We start from the raw sequence: 19,617 nt of genomic DNA on the forward strand, positions 1-19,617 counted from the left end.
GGCCTGGTGAGGGTTACTTTAATGGCCATGGGTCTTAACTGACAGCTTTGAGGAAGGGTTGGTAAGCAAAAGGAGGCAAGAAGCTAGGTGTATTTTGATTGGTGGGTGCAGGCTCATACTTTTATGCTTGACAGTATCATTGGCTAGATCTGGAGTAAGGGGACCAGAAGTGAATATGGCTAGGTACTGATGAGCAAAAGAGAGTGGGGGTTAGGTTGGGTTTGCTGGTTGAGAAAGTTGGAGTTGGTGCTCGGTGTTTATGGAGTCATGCAGAAGAAGACAGCAGAGGAAGAAGAGGAAGAGGAGGAGACGGAGACAACAACAACAACAACAACAACAACTGAAGAGCACTGAGGAGAGAAATTGGAAGCAGCTTTGAATGTTGGTCTTTGGTGACTGGTAGGAGTACCAGAGAGAAGATTTCCAGGGCAGTACATCAAGACAAACCTGTGTTTCAATAGTGAATCATCCCATTACTTTATCTGTTTTTATAATTGTGTTTTCTATTGCTGTAACCTGCCCTGGGACCTTTTGGTGAAGGGCGTGTAAGAAATCTATATTTGTTTGTCTATAATGAGATTTATTACCTGCCCTTCACCACAACATTGGGGTGAAGATATTTAAAAGATAGCTAGAAGTGTGCCATAGGAATTAGTAGAACCAAAGAAACTATAACTTTTTTTTTTTTTTAAGTAAGTTATGATTTTGGAAGAGAAACCATGGAGGAAACCTTAACTTAATCTGCATGAGCCGCTGGAGGAACAGTGCCAGTCAGAGTAAGCCAGCAATGGCGAAGCTGTGACGCCCTCAGATGTTGTTGCTGTCATGGCTCTTACCCAACACACACACACACACACAGAGGCTCTGACTTGAAAGTAGGAGACGGATCTTTACTCAGGCATTTAACGATACAGGCTCAACAGCAGGCACAGTGCTCAGGAGTCACAGCAAAGATGTCCCAACAAGTTTTTCCACCCCGCCTGCCAAGCTTTCAAAGATGAGGAATGGAAAGTTCACTTGTGAGACACTCTTGCCTGGTGGGAAAAATTGGGATTGCAAGCATGGGCTCTGTCAGACCAAAGTGAGTGTGTTCTCATCTGTGAAGGTGGTGCCTGGTTTTAGGGAACAAGACTGCACATTCCTGCTCAGGCTCTTGCTCCTTTACAGCTGCATCGTGTTTAGCCTCCTCCCTCAGTCAATCAAACCCTTTTCCAGCTCCACTGAGGCTTTCTGCTCCACAAAAAGCTTGTGGGGGGAGAGTTAGTACCTCTTCTTCCCCTTCAAAAGCAACTGAAGGAGTGGTGGAAAGGGGCGATCTCCCCTCTTCTGTTTTTTCCTCCTCCTCTGTCAGAGCCCAGCCATCCAAGCCCAGTCCTGAGAGTGTTGTAGGACTAATGAGATCTGGATCACAACTCCCATTGTTCCTCAGTGTGACCCATACCAGCAGAGACTGGTGGAAGAGAAGACGTCTAACAAATCTGACAGGCCACAGGAATAGGAATACTGGGCTAGATGGACAAATAGTCTGAGCTGGTATAAAGCATCTTCCTCAGTGGTAAGAGACATAGGTTCAAGAGATGACAACTAGAAAACCTTTGCCTGCTTTTGCCTTACAAGCAAGCAGAGAAAGCGAGGAGTAAAAATGGGGCTGTGGGAAGGGAAAGATGAGCTGAAGGTTACAATATATTATTAGGCCAATGAAAACTACTACAGTGGTACCTCGGGTTACAGATGCTTCAGGTTACAGACTCCGCTAACCCAGAAATAGTACCTCGAGTTAAGAACTTTGCTTCAGGATGAGAACGGGATTCGCGTGGCGGCAGTGGGAGGCCTCATTAGCTAAAGTGGTACCCCAAGCTAAGAACAGTTTCAGGTTAAGAATGGACTTCCAGAATGAATTAAAATCTTAACCCGAGGTACCACTGTAATACTATTCAACTGATAGCAAAAAATGTTACCTTATGGCAAGGGAGGGACATATTTAACTCCACTTGGGGACCTGAACTCATACTTACCCAGGAATTCTGGAAAATCTGACTTTTGTGTGTGTCTTTCTGGAAAGAAAGGGAAAAATGAGAAAAATATTGATTTCTATCTGACTATGGCCCCGAGTCTTTGGCTCATGTGAATCAAAAATACCTTCTTTCACAGGGTTGACCCCACATTGGGAGGAGTGGGGTAGCCACGTCAGGCAGCTGATTTTGGTTGTTATGAAAGGACAGCAATTAAATAATTATTATTATTACTGTCAGGGAGTAGGGGAGACACCTGCGGGATTTTCTGCCAAAATAACTGGGCTGACCCTGAGCACTATACTTGACTTGGGGGGAAACAGATACCATTTGTTGCTGTGCCTCAGACAGCACAATGTCTTAATCTAGCATGAGGGTCTGTCAGATGACTTAAGTTAAAATGTTATCAGTAGTTTGCGTTGGAAAAGATGCAGTAGGTTATAAAGTGTGGTCCCCAAATCTTCGGCAAAAAAGGACAAAAATGCTATGTTTGCTGTTTTCAGAAATAACCCAGGGAGGGAGAGGCAGATAATTATTTTTAACTGAATATTCTGATGGAGGGAGGGGACGTGTTGAGAGTATGCCACTCTCTGTTTGATGACTTTAAGTTCCAGATTTAATTAATATCCCTTGAGAAAGCCAAGACAAAGATTTCGGATCAGAGGGAAGCTGTGCATGAATCTCTGTCATATTATATTTAGGGGTGTTATGTAAGATATTCTTCACTACGTCATGGGTGTGCATGGCCAGGGGAGGGTGTTAGTGGCGGATGCTTGCATTTAATTCCAGAGTGACAGCCTACCAATTCAAACAAGCTGTTCCTCTGGCAAGAGAGATAAAAGGATTTGCAATAATTTCCCATAATAAAGCTGGTCTTTTGGGATGCTTCTCATAGTAGAATCTCTAGCATCAGGAGCTCTACCTTCTAACACTTTCTTATCTCGCCACCAATACGGAAAGTGTTTTTCTTACTATTTCCTGATGGTACTTTACAATATCTTTCCTGTCTAAAACTTAAAAGGCGGGGAATTCCATCCTTAGATTTCAGGTTAACAGGCTACCTCAGTTCTTTTAATTCTCACTGATATTATTTTCTCCCCTGTTGTTTCCCCCTCAAGATTGAGAACAGCAGGAATCACATTGGCCATAATGTGTCTGGGAAGATCCCAGCTAGCCTCTTGCTTCATAAAGCATTGTTCTGCCTAAAGCGCCTTGGCTGATCCAGAAATAGGATCTATTGTGCAAGCTGGCTAAGTGCTTTTGGGGTGTGGCATTGCACTCATGGTAAATACATATTTTCCTCATGCCACAACATTTTCTTTTGTTTCCCCTGATTGTCCTTTTCTTCCTCTTCCAAATCATTCTACAAACACCAGGCTGCTTATGTACCATAAATAGGGTCACTGCAATGTAGCTGCACTGCCGCACTCCATTTTCTTTGACTTCCTTCAATCACTTTAAAATTGCTTATTTGCAAACAAGGTTTCGAAAGAGTCACTGAAAAGGTGTAACCTCGGTTTCTAGGAGATAAGCAAGTAAACAAAGGATGAGGAAGCTTCAGGCACCAATGTGTGTATATGCTTGGTGGTGGTGGGTGAATAAATAAAATGCATCCAAAACGGGAGTGAAGGCAGCAAATCAACAATTTTATTGGATGGGGAGGCTCTCACTGGTCCAAAGGAAATGTCCCGAACCAGAAGGCTTTCCTTAAAGTCCTACACTAGCTTCCTGCCCATTCCCATTCCCAGCATTTCCTCGTCCTTTCCTTCCCCACCTCCAATACTGATGCTAATATATTCTGATGCATCCCTGCCCAAAGCCTTTGCTAACTGCCCAAAGCTCTTCTATACCCTCATACATCTCTGCCCTTTCTCCCTTATGTCTGGGGCTGCCACATCTCTCTTACTTCCTTGTTCCTTCTAATCCCTGATCAAAACCCACCTCTTTTGCAAACCCCTACTTCCTATGACTACTGCAGGGGTTGGAGAACCTGTGGCTCACCACATGTTGCTGAACTGCAACTTCTATCATCAGGGACTAACAGGAGTTCAACAGCAACTGGAGGGGGTCGCCTTGGCTACCCCTGCCCTGCTGTAACTGACCCCCTAAGTACACATAACTGAAATTATTTTTCTCTTTGCCCTGGCCTTCATTGCTATCTCTCCTGTGCTGAATTTTAGAGTGTTAAGTAAGACAATCGGTGACAATCGGTGGACTTGGGATTTAGGACATTTGGGGATCAATTATACGTTCATCCAAAATGATGGTGACTCCCTTAATGAAGACGGTGTTTGTTTTGGCCACCTGTGATCTCTTGCAACCCAGTACTGAAATAATAGCCTTGTAGCACCCATACACTATCAAACATTTGTGCTCTCCCCTCTTGCCTCTAGGATCTCAGAGTGCCTCTAAGAGTGCTCCTATGGGAGCATCTGTTACCAAGACAAATACAGACAGAGCTAACAGAGTCATTCTCTGGGCCAGTCTGTACATTATACTTCATGCTTCCACACCAGAGGCACCATGCCTCCCTGGCAGCAAAAGGTTCTGAGTTATGTCCCTGTCATCTCCAAAGAAAGAAACACAAGGTGCAGCGTTAGGACCAAGATTTTAGAGAGGTGCTGCAAATTAGAGACAAAACTGGCAGTGACCAATGGGCCGATTCGATATAATGCAATGTCACATGTTCATATCAACAGGATTATTAAAAAGTGTTTTGATTTGAGATGGGATGAGCTATATTGCAATGAACTCCTGAACAGCAGGAGATTATGGATTGTTGCAAAATGCAACTTATCTTTAATTGAAGGAGCTGTTCAAAACCAACCATAAGGTTACCTAATACATTTGCTGGTGTAGGACCCGATAATATACTAATATTACCAAGATGAGCAGGTGACAGCAAAGGTTGCAAGGTTTTGAGCTGGGGCAATTAGAATAAGATCCACTATTTGACTACTGATTCAAAACCCTAAAATGTATTTTACATAATTGACTTTTAATTTCTATTCTTTGTATATCATATTGTTGTTTTATTGCTATGGCCGATGGCTGAAGCAAATAAAGATTCATTCAACCAATCAATATTTAATAGATATCAACCTTTTCTTGCCTGTACATCCCTTGCAATATAATTCATATAACAAATACTTAAGAGTTAGGTTGAAAAGTTCCTTCGTCGCCCTGCAATTTAAGGTAGCAATAGCATAAAAGTAGACTATTAAGATACTGCACTCATTGTACACTGAATGCAAAACAAAACAAAACATTGACCAGTATAAGAATTAGCTACCATAAACAGAAAGGTTTGATGTAATAATAATAAAAATAAAGTAAATAATAATTTTGTGTCCTTTTCATGACACTCATAATCAGCTGCCCGAGGCCCTGCACATCTTGTAGCTATTTTTTATTACATAAAAAAACCAAACTCATCTTGTAGCTATGCTATTGTTGAGACAGATATAAAGCTGTAGGGAAAACAAAATATGCACTCCACCACGTGGTGGAAACAGCAAGTGCAAAGAAAATGTAATATCCAAACCCAGCATGCCACACTCATCATTTGCATGTTGGGTGGAGTTGCAATCTATGTTTCACTGCGACCGTTGGAGCAAGTTAACGCACAGAAAGGTGCCTGGGCGAATTGTGCCTCCTCACCAGCTAACTCCTTGTCACTCAGAAAGAGAACAGTGCTGATTTGACCTGAGCACATGTAGCCTCTGCGTAGCACAGATCTTGGTCAGGGAAAGGGAAAGCTTTCTTGTTTATGAAGGAGAGAAGATGGGAGGGCTGGACTGGGTGCCTGTAAAATGTTTCCGTCAGGGGACTGCTAAACTTCACCGGCTGAAATCACTCTTTCTGAAATCCACTGAGGGGAAGTTTAAAGCTACCCTAGACTTGGCATAGCAATCCCTATTGGCTTGGAGCTGCGGAGCCCAGAAATATCCCCTACCTGCAATGCATGCCAGCTGCTCTAGCAGCCCCTCTGCTACCACCTGTTGGAGTTCCCGATTGCAATGTGCCTCGAGAGTGCTGAAGAGCCCCATGCTTTGGATCTTGGTAGAAGCTGGGGCATTTTAGGCGAAAATACACTTGTGTACTGTTCTCCATATTGTGAAACGCTTGTTGATTAATATTCATCAGCTGAGTAAATATCATACGTTAGGAGTGGGTGTACCGTACTATTCCGTGTATTTTAACTGAAAAATAATGTTTAAAATAGGGGGTCGTCTTATATGAGGATAGTGCCTAGGGGGGACGTTATTGGTGTCTGCGGCAAGGGGTGGTGTTGATTGGTTGTTGCTGTGGCAACTGGGCGGGGGGGAAAGAAGCTCAACAACTCTGGGCAATCTCCCCCCATTTTCTTCATTTTTAGTCCTCAGAAATAAGGGGTGTCTTATACATGGGGCCGTGTTATACACGGAAAAGTACGGTATATTGTGGGGAGGCTGATACTGAGGCATCCAAATAGGAGTTCAAGGGTGGGGTTTTTTTGGGGGGGGTGGAGGCTTGAGCCATAACTTAATATAAGAATATCCATAGCGGTCAACGTTTACCTTTTTTAAAGGGAAATTCCCTTATTCCGAATAGGATTCCTCACAAGAAAAGGGAAAAGCTGACAGCTTTGAGAATATCCCTTTGACATTGAACCCAGTCCTGGGTTCTGACCCAAGGTTTACACAGGTATAGCATGGAAACAGACCTTGGTTACCGGCTGGAGAGAGAGGGGGGGGGAAATGTTTTATTTAGTGATGGTCTATCAAGTTATGCAAGCAGCATCAAAACAGCAGTGGTTAAAAACAACTCCTAGGGAGAAGCATCAGCAGCTACACGCTGTACTTCCTGGAGAATTCCTGCCACAGGTTTCAACTTCCCCTCCTCCTCTCCACAAATCCCTTTTAGTCTAGGGTATTTTCTATTGGGAGAAGAAGAAATTATAATGCATTGGCTCACAGCACAGTAGCATCCGCCCCCAGCTGCCACAGGGGTGGAGTGGAGTTACTGTAGCAACACACCACATTATATAATCCACCCAATTTAACTGCAGGTGTGTGAGCATGTGTGTGTGTGTGTGTGTGTGTGTGTGTGTGTGTGTGAGAGAGAGAGAGAGAGAGAGAGAGAGAGAGAGAGAGAGAGAGAGGTCTGTGTTGCGTGTGTGCACTTCTTTAACAGTTTAATTAGTCTCTTTCCCCTGCAATTTATGACACTGGTGTCATGCTTTATCTCTCATGCATTTGCTCATTATTGCACATAAGCCATTTTGTTAGGTATTTAAGATTCGAAAAGAGAAACAGGGCTGGATTTCTTGAAAAAAATTAGGGTGCCATACAAATCTCTCTCACCTTTCCCCAAAAATTTTGATTCAACCCATTTCTAAAGGTTTTCAGTGACGGAGACATTGTGCTAAGGATGCAACACTGCGGCTGATGACTTTGGCAGACCGGTTTAATGGACATTAGATTAGAGATTAGATGAAGTTGGTTATTCACAAGTATCCACTCCCATTTGTTCATGGAAAGGCTAGACTTTGTGTTAAAACAAGTGTTAAAGCCACATTTTGATTGCTTCTCTACCCCCACCCCAGTCACTTTACTTGCCTGAAAAGAAATAGGGTTGGCTGTGTAAAAGCTCCAAATCAGCTTTAAATGCACACTCTGAATTGTGCCAGGATGTGACTGAACCCCACCCAAAAATGGCAAAAGCCTGGAAAGAAGTCTGAAAGGCGAAAGAGCAACTACAACGATGAATGCTTTGAAAACACAATTTTGCCCTGTTGCTTACTCGTCATCATGACTCTAAATTGTATTGTATTTCATCTTTCACTTCCTTCATCTTAAACTTATCATCTCCTACTCTCCTTGGTGGGAACACAAACCCCAACTATTACAGCCTTTTGTGAAGGATTGAGTTGAGACAAAGCACACCATTTGCTCTCAAGTATCTTACACACTAGGGACGCGGGTGGCGCTGTGAGTTAAACCACAGAGCCTAAAACTTGCTGATCAGAAAGTGAGATGAGCGCTGCAACCCCAGAGTCGGCCACGACTGGACCTGATGGTCAGGGGTCCCTTTACCTTTACCTTATGCATTTAGTTTCCCTTAAACCTTTAGTTCCCCTTAAACCTTTCTCACAACCTACCACTGTGCTTCAGGGCCTTACTGCCTTCACCACCAAATAATCCATGAGGTACTAAAACCATCTGTATTTAGGAAGGGAGGTGCAAACAGACCATGGTGACACATTTTAAAGAAGTGACTATGGGGAAAAGACTTACTAAGTCAACAGGAAGTCAACAGCCCAACCCACAAACTAGTTCAGCTGGAATACGTGGATTTGAGCCTATTTTGGGAGAGCATAAGAGTCCAGTCCTTAGCCACATCCCTCAAGTGTTTAATGGCCCCTGCATTCAAGTACCCAAATTACCCTGCATGAGCAAAACCTTTAGGCCCTTCCATTTAATATTACAAGCTATGGGGCTAATTCTTGTGTTTGCAAGAACCACTTCCTGCTGGTGCTTCACAAAGAGATCCTTTGCCATCTCTTGCCCCCTAGTCAAGGGCGACAGAAACACAAGTAGTTGCTGCTGGCCTGTATGCCAGGAAATGCTCCCATAGGGTGCAGGTGAACCATGCAAGAGTCTTTTGAGAAGATGGAGAGGACAAGATCACTTAGCTATGGATCCTGGGGTAGCTCAGTTGGTAGAGCACGAGACTCCTAATCTCAGGGTTGTGGGTTCAAGCCCCACGTTGGGCAAAGGGTTCCTGCATTGCAGGGGGTTGGACTAGATGCCCCTAGTGGTCCCTTCCAACTCTACAAATCTATGATAAGGGGCAAGGCAGCGTCAACTCCCACTCGTTCAGCAGGCGGTTGTGGCTCAAAGTACATTCCAATGTGGCTTTAGATGAGGCCAGTAACAAAAAAAGACAACGTCACGGGAACCCAAGTAACAATAGCACAGAAGCAAAGATTGAAACGTTAGGATTAAGACATATGCAAGTATATGTGAATAGAATGCAAAATGCAAGTTATAGAAGCTGTGGTCTCTGTATAAACAACAACATAAACACCATTAGTCTGGGCTGCTCAACCCAACCTGTAGTGCTATCTGAACTTGACTCAACGGAGGCCCGGATCCCTCCAGGTAAGCCTGATTTGGCTCAAGTCCCTGCTGAAGATGGTGCAAAGCCCTCTGTGATATATTCCACGTGAAAAATATTAACTATGCGCCTGACCGCCAAGCTGTTCTGCTTATGCTCTGGTGTTATATATACATTTAAAAAACATCCCTAGGCCAGATGCATGCCCAAACCATCTACAGTGGACACTCGGGTTGCGAATGTGATCTGTGCATGATGCAGATTCGCAACCCGCAACGTTCGCAACCCATGTCTGCGCACGCATGGCTACGATTCAGCGCTTCTGCGTATGCATGACCGCCGAAACCCGGAAGTAACCCATTCCGGTACTTCTGGGTTTCAGCGGTCCGCAACCCGAAAAAACGCAACCTGAAGCGGCTGTAACCCAAGGTATGACTGTATTCCGTGTCTCTGCAGCTCTATAGCTACTATTGCCATTTTAGAAGATTTTTATGCTGCTATTGATAAACTCTCATAGGCATTTACAATACTGAACAATAAAAACAGCACCCAATAAAGCAGACAAATCAAGTCAATAATTTCTCAGTACACAGCGGCAGAGTCAGCACAACAAACTGCAAAGCGCCCCAACACAATGAACCTGATCCTTACAGAGGAGTGTAACCCCATATGGAACAGGCAAAACTTGCACTACCATTAATCCTGTCTTTTCTGGATAGGAGTGGTGGTAGGTGGTACAATGATTTCTGATGTGTGTAAATAATCAGAAGCAAAAACATATCAAAAGGGCTTTACCATTCTTTGCGTCCACCTCCAATGCAATGCCAAGTGGCGCAGCTAAACTTAGGCTCACACCCAATAACTTTTTGGTGGATCAGATACTGGTGTTCACTGCTGCAGCAGTTCCTCCTGCTGCTGGCATGCGCTACTGCAACACTGTGCCATTAGATCAGAACGTCACCCAGTCCAATAAGGAATGATGTCCTATACACGGGTTGCATTCACACAGAGCTAAGTGGAATTGAGGCTTCATTGATTAATAGATTGTGTGAAACTGACAATGTTTGGGACTTAGAGTTGTAGTCGTTGGTGTGTGTGTTTCCATATACATTTTGAGTTTTTATCATATAAAGACAAATACTGTTAGAAAACCCAAAGTGCTTTTTCCAACATTCCTTCCTCAGAAACAGGAGGATACTCTGGGGAAAAACACAAAGCACTGCATAACAAATCTGCTCCCTCCCCATGCCTGCAAAGTACTGCTGCAGGAAGCAGAAATGGTACGGTACCTGCAAGTGTCAGCTGTTTAATGAGATTAACGAGACGAATTTGCATCGCATCTCCCTCATGCAGGTGGCTTCCCTACAGAATCCAAAGGCACTGACTGTGCACACAACCTGGATATCTATGGGATTATCAACAGAAGAGAGAGAAAGGTGCTTGCTTTCAAATAAGATTGTCATGGTTTTCAGATCATGGTTTTCTAATGTTGCCCTTTGGGGATCATCCAAATATGCTGGAGTAGGAAACCATTTATATCTCCTTAACATCTCCTTCCTTAATTCACTTTCCCTGCAAGAGTGTGTGTGTGTGTGTGTGTGTGTGTGTGTGTGAGAGAGAGAGAGAGAGAGAGAGAGAGAGAGAGAGAGAGAGGTTCAGAGTACACTCTCCCCGCCATTATTATCATTTTCATCTGTTCTGTTGTCTGATTTTTCTCTGACTCTATAGTAAATATTTATTTCCCATTCCCAGAAGAATAGGCCTGTTTGTTGCCTTGCCTTTGAAGAGTTGTTTCCAAATTAACTTTGATCTTTCTTACCATTTCACAATGTAAAATAATAATAATTAGGAACAGGTATTGTGTAAATAATTGTTTTCCCAGCTTACCCTGCCAGCTGTAACTTGAAGATAACTTAGCCTGAACAAATACACGCTAGCTTGTTTCTCAGTCAGAATGCAATGAAGACAGCAGGCAGTTCTGGAGAAATTAAATTGGCATAAGCATAAGTTTGTGCATGAAATACCTTCGGTCTGATGTTAGCAGTTCCCATCAAGGAGACCTTGTGGGCAGAGATAAAATTGAAAAGCAATCACATAGCGTAAGGGTACATTATGCAGCACACCTTGGTTGTTTAACTGTAAAGGGTCCAGTCACGGACTCCTCTGGGGTTGCGGTGCTCATCTTGCTTTATTGGCCAAGGGAGCCGGCACACAGCTTCCGGGTCATGTGGTCAGCATGACTAAGCCACTTCTGGCGTACCAGAGCAGCGCACGGAAACGCCGTTTACGTTCCCGCCGGAATGGTACCTATTTATCTACTTGCACTTTGACATGCTTTCAAACTGATAGGTTAGCAGGAGCAGGGACCGAACAATGGGAGCTCACCCCGTCGCGGGGATTCGAACCACCAACCTTCTGATCAGCGAGCCCTAGGCTCTGTGGTTTAGCCCCTCTTGGTTGTTTAGCCCCCTTGCAAATAACTGCGATGCCACCAGTGGCACCCTGTGCATACAGACTACCAATAGATAGGTTGCCTTGAGATCTAACCAGAGATTGAAATGGGGCAGAGACTCTGTTCAGGTTAATAGGTGGGCAATCAGCTAATGGGGCAGCTATGCCTGGAGCTGATTGCTAAAGCTAATCTGATCATGTTCACAGGACTGACCCAACCATTAGGCAAAGTGTAGCAGATGCTAGGGGTGCATGGAATGGTGGCAAGGTGTTGGAGGAAGAATATTATGTGTGACCCTCAGCCTACCTAAACCAGCCTGTTTTCTTCACGCACAGTGGAAGACACCAACAGTGTTGAATGAAATAAGATTTCACTGCCAGTGCAGTTGGTTTCTCTACATGGAACAGGGAGGGGAGGAAAATACCTTGTACTGACGTGTGTGTATGTTTGGGTCATAAAGAATTAAGAAATGTTAAATAGATTCCTGCATTGATTGGAACTGCTTCAGTGCAGCAAGCAGTATTATTTGTAAAAAGGTGAAAGGTAAAAGACCTCTGGAGTGTTAAGTCCAGTCAAAGGCAACTATGGGCTGTGGCGCTCATTTTGCTTCAGGCCAAGGGAGCCGGCGTTTGTCCACAGACAGCTTTCCAGGTCATGTGGCCAGCATGACTAAACCACTTCTGGTGCAACGGGACACCGTGACAGAAGCCAGAGCACACAAAAACGCCGTTTACCTTCCTGCCGCAGCGGTACCTATTTTTCTACTCGCACTGATGCGCTGTAGTTCCAGACATTGGCTGGGCACTCCTCTCACCACTGAACCTTGATATGTTCTGATTTTTTTCGGACACAGCCAGAATTTGAAAAGCACTAGGACAAACAGCTTTGACCCCCCCCAAAAAAAACCCCTTCAAAGTTCAACCACTTTTGTGTCTGGATTTTCACTTTTTGAAATATGGCAAACCTAGATTCCTACATTGCAGGGGACCATGCTGTGTGCCAACCATCCTTTTTAGGGGGTCACTTCTCTATTGTGACACCTACCATGTGGAAGGCTCCCCCCACCCCGAGGTCAAGTATCAGCTGTGTGTAGGGGGGAAGGTTTCATCCCCAATCAAAGACATATCTGTTGACTCATAATTTCCCAGTTAATATTATTAACACTGGTCACTGATTTTACCAGTTTTTATTTTTAGTTATTAATATCTATATCACAAACTTATATAAAGGGTAACTCAATTAGCCAAAGCAACATAACAAATAAAATAAAAGCAAAGTACAGTGGTACCTCTGGTTATAAACTTACTTTGTTCCAGAGGTCTGTTCCTAACCTGAAACTGTTCTTAACCTGAAGAAGAAGAAGAAGAAGAGTTTGGATTTGATATCCCGCTTTATCACTACCCAAAGGAGTCTCAAAGCGGCTCATAACCTCCTTTCCCTTCCTCCCCCACAACAAACACTCTGTGAGGTGAGTGGGGCTGAGAGACTTCAGAGAAGTGTGACTAGCCCAAGGTCACCCAGCAGCTGCATGTGGAGGAGCGGAGACGCGAACCTGGTTCCCCAGATTACGAGATTACCACTCTTAACCACTACACCACACTGGCTCCCTGAGGTACCACTTTCGCTAATGGGGCCTCCCACTGCTGCCGCCGAGCGATTTCTGTTCTCATCCTTAGGTAAAGTTCTTAACCCGAGGTACTACTTCTGGGTTAGCGGAGTCTGTAACCCGAAGTGTTTGTAACCCGAGATACCACTGTACATTAAAGAAACAGAATAACACCTGACAAGAATGTGATAGAAACTGTTGGTCATTTTCATAGGAAGGCTTGCCAACATAATCAAGTCTTAACTTGGCACCTAAAACTCATTAAAGAAGGCACCAACTTAATTTCATTAGGTAGAGTGTTCCATAATGCCTGTGCCACCACACTAGATGCCTAACTTATTGTTTTCCAACACTGCCAGGCAGTGTTGAATGTGCCTCAGTGGAAAAATGGAAAAAAATTGGGCAGGGATATAGAGACCGGGTGTAAAGCAGATTGGCGCAGCTTGGCTTATTATTATATTTTATTATTATGTGAACTGCTCTGGTGTTACTTTGTAAATTAAAAGCAGCATAGAAACATTTTTAATAAACACTCTTGCATGTGGGGAGTGTCTGCTGGTTGTTCTGCTCAGCTGTGCATTGACTATACTGCAGTGTTTTTGAACCAGCAGCTGTGCTTTTGGATTGAAGGCACAGTATTGGCACAATAAGGTGATTGGGAGTTGGCCAGCTAGATGCTCCTCCCTCACATGCTATGCCAGGTATCATACAGCTGCACGTCTGTGATGCCAGAACTGCACTCCTGTAGCAGTGCAAGCTGCCGTGCAAATGCTGTACAGCTGCAAGGGTGCTTAGCTTTGCAAGCTATTCCTTGACATAAGACTGAGTTATTACTGGTCCATGTTACCTTATGTCTGATATTTGACCAAACACTTCCTCAATAGTAGTCAGCCCTGTAACCCACCTTGGGGTGAGAGAAGAAGAAGAAGAAGAAGAAGAAGAAGAAGAAGAAGAAGAAGAAGAAGAAGAAGAGGAGGAGGAGGAAGAGGAGTCTGGATTTGATATCCCGCTTTATCACTACCCAAAGGAGTCTCAAAGCGGCTAACATTCTCCTTTCCCTTCCTCCCCCACAACAAAGTGGGGTGAGGTGAGTGGGGCTGAGAGACTTCAGAGAAGTGTGACTAGCCCAAGGTCACCCAGCAGCTGCAGGTGGAGGAGCAGGGAATCGAACCCAGTTCACCAGATTACAAGTCTACCGCTCTTAACCACTACACCACACTGGCTCTCTGAGAGAGACAGCAAAAATACTTCTGCCTGTCATATGTGATCTCTTGGGTCTCTGACTCCACCTGCCCATTTTAGAACCAAGCCAACAGAACTAATGGCCTATCAACGCCAGCATCCTGTTCCCTGCAGTAGCCAATGGGAAGCTCAGAAGCAGGTCTAGGGCAGTAGCCGCAGGTTCTCTGAGACAGACCCTTCTTTGATTCTAAAGACAAGGCATGGTCATTTTCCCTAGCAGCCATGGATAGCCTTGTCCTCCATGAATTTGTCTAATCCAAATCCAGCTGTCCAAGCTGGTGGCTATCACTGCCTCTTGTGGCACAGGGTAACAATGTGCTGTGTGATAAAGTATTTACCAGTACTCTTGTCTGCCCTGAATCTTCTACCATTCTTCTTCATTGGATGCCTGTTCTAGGACTGATGGGAGAGGGAGGAAAAACTTCTCTCTTTTCACTTTCTTCCAGTCACGTCACCAAGTTGGCATGTCTAGAGGACCTGTCTTGAATGGATCCAATATGAAGTCAGAAACCTGTGCAAAGCAGCTAATGTTCTACCTCTTACCTGTTCACAGCTCTATTATTATTATTATTATTAAAAAAAAATTATACCACCGTATACCCACAGGTCACAGAATAAAATCACAATATAAAAACACAAAATACATAATCAAAATAAAAATAAAAACAACCCAATAACCCCAACACATTTTAAAAGGACACTGGATGTCGATCAACCAAAGGCCTGGTTAAAGAGGAACATTTTTGCCTGGCACCTAAAGGTGTATAATGAAGGAGCCAGGCAAACCTCCCTGGGGAGAGCATTCCACAGACAGGGAGCCACTGCAGAAAAGGCCCCTTTCTCATGTTGCCACCCTCTGAACCTCTTGAAGAAGGGGGCACATGAAGGAGGGCCTCAGGAGATGATCTCAGGGTCCGGGTAAGTTCATAGGCAAAGAGGCGGTCCTTGAGGTATTAAGCTCAAGCCACTTTTATTTTCATATTACTGAAAATGTGTTGTGCAGTGGGCTCAGTTGTGCTCTGAATCTGAGGTGAAGCAATCGCACAGCTGGTTTTTGTTATCCGGCACAATTTCACTCAGTTTTGACCCGCTGCTTTGTCTGTGTGGATTAGCCATCAATTCAATGCCTAATGTGAGAAGGGGCATGTATAAACAACACTAGCTTGAGTTAACATGAGGGGAATGTTGAAAAAGTTGCATTCTCGCACCTTCACAGAGAGTTGGAGAGTCGCTGTAGTTTCCACGCCCACCTGAAATGTCCTTTTCACAGAAACAACTTCACACCTTCCCCCCCTCTCCTAAAGATTTATTAAGACGAAGGGGAAAAGTTCTGAGAGAGATGGTTGCTGCCATCTAGTGACCAAGTCAAGCAGTACAGAGACGCTGCATTAATCTAATAGGGGCACACAAGCTGTTAACTAGCAGAGCGAACTGGGGTTGGTTTCGTTTCATTAAAAAAAAACAAAAAAACTCCAGTGACTTTTAGGGACATTTTAAACGGAGCTGGCACGTTGCCAGAAATCTCTGGGGTTGCCTTTTCTTCACATGACCATTAACTTTCCCTTTCTTTTTCTTTCTTTCTTTTTTGATACTGTTCATTTATGAGGTCAAAACCAGCACTTAAAAGTCTAAGACTCAGCATCCATTCTATGCAGCCACCAGCCTTTCCTGCAGTTCTAATATTTCATAATTATCACTGGGGCAATTTGGAGTCAAAAGAACAATGGAATGGAAGGAACATTCAGCCAGGCTGTGCAGCCGAGGGAGTCTCCTTATTCACTCAATATTCCCCCAATCCTCAATTTTCCCACACTGCAGTAATTTAGTTGTTTATTTAGAAGGACACAAAACACATCCATTGTACGGGGCTGGTTTAATGGTTCTGAATGGTGGAAAACGGAATGCAGGCATGAAGACCTCCACTCCCACCCCACTGCCTGAGCTCCCAATCCTCTCTGAGCTCACCTCCTGTGCTTTAAACAGAAGCAGGAACCTAGGAGGTGAAACAGATCTATCACCTAACTTTACGTATTAAGAAAAGATCCCGTTGCCGGGAATCCTTGACTATGACCGAAATTGCAGCTGTTGGGGGCAGTGCGCCCTGGAATTAATGTGCATTAGAGATTTTTTCTTCCCTTTGTCCAACCAGACTACAGTTGCCCTCTCGCATCACCTCTCCACCTTTGCATCGGGGCAACAAGTCAAGAGAGGTGAGGTGTGTAGAGGAGTTTTACTTGTTTGGTTAAAAAAAATAGAAATGGAAAAGATTTATTTACCAGCCTTCAGCAATGCTGAAGGTAAACGGCATTTCCGTGCGCTGCTCTGGTTTCACCAGAAGCGGCTTAGTCATGCTGGCCACATGACCCAGAAGCTGTCTGCAGACAAACGCCGGCTCCCTCGGCCTATAGAGCGAGATGAGCGCCACAATTCCAGAGTCGTCCGTGACTGGACCTAATGGTAAGGGGTACCTTTACCTTTTATTTTACCTTATTGTGTACTAAGATTAAGGGCCTATTCACATTTATGCTTTGCCCTGCTCTTTCCAGGCTTAAAAACTCTGTGTATGACCATTGTTGAGTCTTTTTGCCCCAGAGCGAAAATCTGCTCTTTAGTGCTTAATTGGACCGTGCCTGGAAAGAGGAAAGGTAAATGTGGAGAAGCCCAAATGTTTTTTGATCTTCAGAACAAATGCTCACAGTTTGTATCCATGGGTGCAGAAGGCTTCCAGATTATTTGACATTTGTTTCTATCCCAAGCCAAGGCCTGCTCTGTATTTTCTTTGGGGGGTGGGGTGTTAAATAAACATATGCATTCACACACACACACACACACACACACACACACACACACACAGATGTAGATCTATCCTGGCAAGGGCATTATATTTAAGACACATAACCTTTCTAGTCCCCATTCCTTCTAAGTGGGGATGTGATATCTTCACCCTCATTTTAGATCCGTAAAGTTGAGCAATGCTTTGCAATATCCTGTCTGTTGGGGATAGCCTGTGCAATTTCTGTATTAATTTACACCTCCTTTTGCGTAACTTTCCCAGACACTTCAGGCTCCTTTTCTGTGTACCTGCAACATGACCCAAAGGTACATTTTCGCTGTGTCAGGCAAGCCGTCACAAAAAAGCACCTGGGCCCTGACAGACCATAAATATAGAAAACACTGCCTTTATCCCTCATTTGTGACCATTGAGAGAAGCCATACACCGCTTCTATACTTGAGAAGAAGACCCTCCCTGTGTTAGTAGTGGACAATTATAACTAGACTTCCATAGGTTACTTAGATGTCGAACTTTACTTCTTTTGTTATCTCTTATTTTTATTCTTAATAAAACCTAGCTTTGGCACTTTATTTGCCACCCTTCCTGGCCACTAACTGGCTCATAGCGCTGGGGTTATTCCCCTGATTAGAGTTGGATCAGCTTTTTGGAAAATGTTACAGGCGCAACTGGCCTACCTCGCAATGCAGTCTTAGCATGAAAGGGTGTTGCACGCAGACAACCAGGATCTCTGGGCAGCAGCTGACATGTTCAGAAACCAAACTGAACAGACTAGAGGGAAATCTGAATAGTTTAGATTGGAGGGAACGGAATAGATTAAAGAGAAAATTACTGTATATTGGTACAAAGAGGGTTGGGGAAGAAAAGGGCCTATGCCAGTCTACCTGCAGCGGTCCAATCTGATCACGCGCCTAGTAAACTGTGACTGTTGAGGTTTCCTCTCCTAATCTAATCTGGTGGGCAGAGCTTTGCACTTGCAAAACCGAGGCTCAAATTTAATTATGGCTTTTGTAATCTGGCACTGTTCAGTTACAATTCCTCCCCTGTTCGTATACTGGGAATAATACTTGTCTGGACCTATGTTATTGTTGTGAGGATGAAATATGGGCTTGTGAGCCCTATATTTAAATGCTACCTCTGTTTCATGAAAGTAGTTCATGTGCTTGGGTGTGAATCTACTTGCTTTTTTAAAAAAAAATTACCACCACCTAACGTAGCAGTTGAAGAAGGTATATATTAATTTCCAGCCTTCCTGGGTCACACACATTGCCACAAAACAGAGGTAGTGGAAGGAGGTTTAGAAGCCACATTTCTCTGAAGCATGGCTTGAACCACCAAGTCTGTTGCATCTACCTTAGAGCTTCTCTTATTTCCCCCCAAAACATAAAAAAATCATTGTTGATAATTTCATTCCACTACACAACCGAAACAAGGCAGGGTACTATTAACCACATCCCACCAGTGTTTGATCACATATGTCCCTGTTTATGGAATGCCGTCTCCAGAGACATCTCCCTAGACTCAACCTTGTCATCATTTCTGACTTTTTGCTTTCCTGGAGTACCATTGATATGTTATTGTATTGCTAAATCTGTTTTTAATTATGTTTATTTGATTTACTTTTAATACTTGGGTTGTAAATTGCTTCTAGGTGGCGCGGGTGGCGCTGTGGGTTAAACCACAGAGCCTACGACTTGCCGATCAGAAGGTTGGCGGTTTGAATCCCCGCAACGGGGTGAGCTCCTGTTGCTCGGTCCCTGCTCCTGCCAACCTAGCAGTTCGAAAGCACGTCAAAGTGCAAGTAGATAAATAGATACCGCTCCGGCGGGAAGGTAAACAGCATTTCTGTGCGCTGCTCTGGTTCACCTGATGCGGCTTCGTCATGCTGGCCACATGACCCGGAAGCTGTACGCCGGCTCCCTCAGCCAATAAAGCAAGATGAGCGCCGCAAGTAGATAAATAGGTACCGCTCCAGCGGGAAGGTAAACGGTGTTTCCGTACGCTGCTCTGGTTCCCCAGAAGCAGCTTAGTCATGCTGGCCACATGACCCAGAAGCTGTACGCCGGCTCCCTCGGCCAATAAAGCAAGATGAGCGCCGCAACCCCAGAGTCGGCCACGACTGGACCTAATGGTCAGGGGTCCCTTTACCTTTACTCCATGTCGCTAGATTTTTAAAACAGAGAGAAAGAATACTGTTTTCAAATCCTCCACCATTTCACAGAGGGAAATAGGAGCAGCAAGTACTCATATTCTCTGACCCAAGTTTTACTGCCCTGGTCTCCTCCATCCCTGACTAACTACACACATAGCTGAAGGTTTTGGTTTGCTGTCGTAAAATCTGCAAACGCCTGTCTCTGATGGGAAGAGGATATTTGTTTGGTTAAAAATCTATTGTACTCCCAATAAGATTGCC

The sequence above is a fragment of the Podarcis melisellensis genome (assembly GCF_964234715.1).
Source record: "Podarcis melisellensis genome assembly, chromosome: 2".
Taxonomy (NCBI): Eukaryota; Metazoa; Chordata; class Lepidosauria; order Squamata; family Lacertidae; genus Podarcis; species Podarcis melisellensis.